A 6,239-nucleotide genomic window follows, 5' to 3' on the forward strand; every position below is an offset into this window, starting at 1 on the left:
TTTGACCACACAGCGGCAGCAGCGAGCGCGGAAAATGTGCCACTGCGCATGCGCGGCTCCCTATAGCTGCAGTACCGGTTATCGGACACACAGCGGCAGCAGCGAGCACGGGAAAATGTGCCACTGCGCATGCGCGGCACCCTATAGCTGCAGTACCGCGTTTCGAACACACAGCGGCAGCAGCGAGCGCGGGAAAATGTGCCACTGCGCATGCGCGGCTCCCTATAGGTGCAGTACCGCGTTTCGGACACACAGCGGCAGCAGCGAGCTCTGGAAAATGTGCCACTGCGCATGCGCGGCTCCCTAGCTGCAGTACCGGCTTTTGGCCACACAGCGGCAGCAGCGAGCGCGGAAAATGTGCCACTGCGCATGCGCGGCTCCCTAGCTGCAGTACCGGCTTTTGGCCACACAGCGGCAGCAGCGAGCTCGGGAAAATGTGCCACTGCGCATGCGCGGCTCCCTATAGCTGCAGTACCGGCTTTTGGCCACACAGCGGCAGCAGCGAGCGCGGAAAATGTGCCACTGCGCATGCGCAGCTTCCTATAGCTGCAGTACCGGCTTTTGGCCACACAGCGGCAGCAGCGAGCTCGGGAAAATGTGCCACTACGCATGCGCGGCTCCCTAGCTGCAGTACCGGCTTTTGGCCACACAGCGGCAGCAGCGAGCTCGGGAAAATGTGCCACTGCGCATGCGCGGCACCCTATAGCTGCAGTACCGGTTATCGGACACACAGCGGCAGCAGCGAGCGCGGAAAATGTGCCACTGCGCATGCGCGGCACCCTATAGCTGCAATACCGGTTATCGGACACACAGCGGCAGCAGCGAGCGCGGGAAAATGTGCCACTGCGCATGCGCGGCTCCCTAGCTGCAGTACCGGCTTTTGGCCACACAGCGGCAGCAGCGAGCTCGGGAAAATGTGCCACTGCGCATGCGCGGCTCCCTAGCTGCAGTACCGGCTTTTGGCCACACAGCGGAAGGAGCGAGCTCGGGAAAATGTGCCACTGCGCATGCGCGGCTCCCTAGCTGCAGTACCGGCTTTTGGCCACACAGCGGCAGCAGCGAGCTCGGGAAAATGTGCCACTGAGCATGCGCGGCTCCCTAGCCGCAGTACCGGCTTTTGGCCACAGAGCGGCAGCAGCGAGCTCGGGAAAATGTGCCACTGCGCATGCGCGGCTCCCTAGCTGCAGTACCGGTTATCGCACAGACAGCGGCAGCAGCGAGCGCGGGAAAATGTGCCACTGCGCATGCGCGGCACCCTATAGCTGCAATACCGGTTATCGGACACACAGCGGCAGCAGCGAGCGCGGGAAAATGTGCCACTGCGCATGCGCGGCACCCTATAGCTGCAATACCGCTTATCGGACACACAGCGGCAGCAGCGAGCTCGGGAAAATATGCCACTGCGCATGCGCGGCTTCCTATAGCTGCAGTACCGCTTATCGGACACACAGCGGCAGCAGCGAGCTCGGGAAAATGTGCCACTGCGCATGCGCGGCTCCCTATAGCCGCAGTACCGGCTTTTGGCCACACAGCGGCAGCAGCGAGCGCGGAAAATGTGCCACTGCGCATGCGCGGCTCCCTAGCTGCAGTACCGGCTTTTGGCCACACAGCGGCAGAAGCGAGCGCGGGAAAATGTGCCACTGCGCATGCGCGGCACCCTATAGCTGCAATACCGGTTATTGCACAGACAGCGGCAGCAGCGAGCTCGGGAAAATGTGCCACTGCGCATGCGCGGCACCCTATAGCTGCAATACCGGTTATCGGACACACAGCGGCAGCAGCGAGCGCGGGAAAATGTGCCACTGCGCATGCGCGGCACCCTATAGCTGCAATACCGCTTATCGGACACACAGCGGCAGCAGCGAGCTCGGGAAAATATGCCACTGCGCATGCGCGGCTTCCTATAGCTGCAGTACCGCTTATCGGACACACAGCGGCAGCAGCGAGCTCGGGAAAATGTGCCACTGCGCATGCGCGGCTCCCTATAGCCGCAGTACCGGCTTTTGGCCACACAGCGGCAGCAGCGAGCGCGGAAAATGTGCCACTGCGCATGCGCGGCTCCCTATAGCTGCAGTACCGGTTATCGGACACACAGCGGCAGCAGCGAGAACGGGAAAATGTGCCACTGCGCATGCGCGGCACCCTATAGCTGCAGTACCGCGTTGCGAACACACAGCGGCAGCAGCGAGCTCGGGAAAATGTGCCACTGCGCATGCGCGGCTCCCTATAGGTGCAGTACCGCGTTTCGGACACACAGCGGCAGCAGCGAGCTCTGGAAAATGTGCCACTGCGCATGCGCGGCTCCCTAGCTGCAGTACCGGCTTTTGGCCACACAGCGGCAGCAGCGAGCGCGGAAAATGTGCCACTGCGCATGCGCGGCTCCCTAGCTGCAGTACCGGCTTTTGGCCACACAGCGGCAGCAGCGAGCTCGGGAAAATGTGCCACTGCGCATGCGCGGCTCCCTATAGCTGCAGTACCGGCTTTTGGCCACACAGCGGCAGCAGCGAGCGCGGAAAATGTGCCACTGCGCATGCGCGGCTCCCTAGCTGCAGTACCGGCTTTTGGCCACACAGCGGCAGCAGCGAGCTCGGGAAAATGTGCCACTGCGCATGCGCGGCTTCCTATAGCTGCAGTACCGGCTTTTGGCCACACAGCGGCAGCAGCGAGCTCGGGAATATGTGCCACTACGCATGCGCGGCTCCCTAGCTGCAGTACCGGCTTTTGGCCACACAGCGGCAGCAGCGAGCTCGGAAAAATGTGCCACTGCGCATGCGCGGCACCCTATAGCTGCAGTACCGCTTATCGGACACACAGCGGCAGCAGCGAGCGCGGAAAATGTGCCACTGCGCATGCGCGGCACCCTATAGCTGCAATACCGGTTATCGGACACACAGCGGCAGCAGCGAGCGCGGGAAAATGTGCCACTGCGCATGCGCGGCACCCTACAGCTGCAATACCGGTTATCGGACACACAGCGGCAGCAGCGAGCGCGGGAAAATGTGCCACTGCGCATGCGCGGCTCCCTAGCTGCAGTACCGGCTTTTGGCCACACAGCGGCAGCAGCGAGCTCGGGAAAATGTGCCACTGCGCATGCGCGGCTCCCTAGCTGCAGTACCGGCTTTTGGCCACACAGCGGCAGCAGCGAGCTCGGGAAAATGTGCCACTGCGCATGCGCGGCTCCCTAGCTGCAGTACCGGCTTTTGGCCACACAGTGGCAGCAGCGAGCTCGGGAAAATATGCCACTGCGCATGCGCGGCTTCCTATAGCTGCAGTACCGCTTATCGGACACACAGCGGCAGCAGCGAGCTCGGGAAAATGTGCCACTGCGCATGCGCGGCTCCCTATAGCCGCAGTACCGGCTTTTGGCCACACAGCGGCAGCAGCGAGCGCGGAAAATGTGCCAATGCGCATGCGCGGCTCCCTAGCTGCAGTACCGGATTTTGGCCACACAGCGGCAGCAGCGAGCTCTGGAAAATGTGCCACTGCGCATGCGCGGCTCCCTATAGCTGCAGTACCGCATTTCGGACACATAGCGGCAGCAGCGAGCGCGGAAAATGTGCCACTGCGCATGCGCGGCACCCTATAGGTGCAGTACCGGCTTTTGACCACACAGCGGCAGCAGCGAGCGCGGAAAATGTGCCACTGCGCATGCGCGGCTCCCTAGCTGCAGTACCGGCTTTTGGCCACACAGCGGCAGCAGCGAGCTCGGGAAAATGTGCCACTGAGCATGCGCGGCTCCCTAGCCGCAGTACCGGCTTTTGGCCACACAGCGGCAGCAGCGAGCTCGGGAAAATGTGCCACTGCGCATGCGCGGCTCCCTATAGCTGCAATACCGGTTATCGCACAGACAGCGGCAGCAGCGAGCGCGGGAAAATGTGCCACTGCGCATGCGCGGCACCCTATAGCTGCAATACCGCTTATCGGACACACAGCGGCAGCAGCGAGCTCGGGAAAATATGCCGCTGCGCATGCGCGACTTCCTATAGCTGCAGTACCGCTTATCGGACACACAGCGGCAGCAGCGAGCTCGGGAAAATGTGCCACTGCGCATGCGCGGCTCCCTATAGCCGCAGTACCGGCTTTTGGCCACACAGCGGCAGCAGCGAGCGCGGAAAATGTGCCACTGCGCATGCGCGGCTCCCTATAGCTGCAGTACCGGTTATCGGACACACAGCGGCAGCAGCGAGCACGGGAAAATGTGCCACTGCGCATGCGCGGCACCCTATAGCTGCAGTACCGCGTTTCGAACACACAGCGGCAGCAGCGAGCTCGGGAAAATGTGCCACTGCGCATGCGCGGCTCCCTATAGGTGCAGTACCGCGTTTCGGACACACAGCGGCAGCAGCGAGCTCTGGAAAATGTGCCACTGCGCATGCGCGGCACCCTATAGCTGCAATACCGGTTATCGGACACACAGCGGCAGCAGCGAGCGCGGGAAAATGTGCCACTGCGCATGCGCGGCTTCCTATAGGTGCAGTACCGCGTTTCGGACACACAGCGGCACCAGCGAGCTCGGGAAAATGTGCCACTGCGCATGCGCGGCTCCCTAGCTGCAGTACCGGCCTTTGCCCACACAGCGGCAGCAGCGAGCGCGGGAACATGTGCCACTGCGCATGCGCGCCTCCCCAGGGCGGGCCGGTCAGAAGCCGGAACTGCAGCTCGGCACCGCGCATGCGTGCGCGCGCACAAGCGGAGCTGTAATCCCGGAGGGAAGCTCTCGCATCCGGCTCTGCTCTCACACGCTGGCGCTCATCAGCAGGTAAAAATTCTGCGCTTCGCTTTGACATTGTCCTCTAAGGGAAAGCTCTGGGTCTGGATGTCGCTTGCTTATTTGCTGTGGAGTATTTGTGTTTTTCAGCAATCGTTCCAAATAGAACTGGGTGGGTGGGGCAGGGCAGAGTCAGGGTCTTTGCAGGGACCTGGGAAGTAAAGTCTTGAACACAGAAAAGCTTAAAACATTTGCTGTACAGAAGGTTTCTCTGTACCCACTACATCTTATACTGCTTATTAGCAGTGACTGATGTTTGTAGGAGTACCGTGTGGAAGTGTGAACGTTCATTAGTGAACTAAAATTGCTTTGGTTCTGTGTAGAAAGTAGAGGAACTACAAAACAACATCGTGTGTCGTGTGTGTCGTCCCCCCCTTTTTTTTTTTTTTGTTAAACATACCGTGTTTGCAGGGCCTTAGCTTTCTATTGCCAGACTGGCAAAGCTTCCCAAGCTCTGTTCCCCCGCAGTCACCACAAGTCTCCAATAGTTGCCAGGATGGTGAGTTAGTTTTGGGCTTCTAGCCCTCCACTCTGCCATTGTTTTAGTCAGATCCTGCATTCCGCTCAGTTAAAGACTCACGAGAATTGCTTAACATTTGCATTTGGAAGTCATGCTTCAAACAATGAATTTGCAACAAATGGGTTTTTTTGACACTAGTCAATGAACTCCTGTAATACTGCAGCAAAAGGACATTTTTACTGGTTGTTGAATCTCAGAGTGATAACATAGGCATCCCTGTTGGAGCCCTTACCGCAACCACTGCAATGTTTGTTTACACCCTGCTCGGTTCTTTTGTAAAGGTGCGAAGCTGTGGGAGGTGCGTTATTCCCAAGGGGCTACGGCGCCGATGCTCTGGCTGTCGGCAGGAATGGGCAAAGCGGAAGGCTGTGTGGCTAGGGGAGAGTGGCGTGGACGTGCGACTGCTCTCTCTGTTGCACCAGAATTTCGACGGCTGGGTTGGGCTGCTAAATCGATGGAACGACTGGAAGAAACTTCAGAAAAGTGAGTGAGTACTCTCCTTATCTTTACCTTTTAAAGCAGTCTTTCTACAGACCCCTGTCCATGGCTTAGCTATTTGATTGGCGTGAAACAGACCCAGAATTTTGCTTTAAGCAGTGTTCTGATTCACTGAAATTCCCCATAGGTAGAGAGCAAGAATTACAAATGTAGCTTGGTGGTTGAAGTTCTCGGGGTTTCTGTGAAAGCTAACTTGCCAGAATGAGTAGGAAGCAGCCTGAATTCCAGTAGAGATACTGTATGAAAGGTCCTTTTCTTGACAGGAAGAGAGCTTCACGAAACGTCAGCACGGTTTGCCGTAGGGCCTCCGACATACTTGTTCAGTCATGAAACATTTTGAAACATTTGAAACATTTGCCTTGCGAGGACAAGGGCTGTCTCCTGGTAGGCAACTGAATTCTGTGACTGATTCCACCGCTCCGCCCGGGGAACCTGAAGGAGGCAGTCCCTAGG

This window comes from Mycteria americana, assembly GCF_035582795.1.
Source record: "Mycteria americana isolate JAX WOST 10 ecotype Jacksonville Zoo and Gardens chromosome Z unlocalized genomic scaffold, USCA_MyAme_1.0 Scaffold_30, whole genome shotgun sequence".
NCBI lineage: Eukaryota > Metazoa > Chordata > Aves > Ciconiiformes > Ciconiidae > Mycteria > Mycteria americana.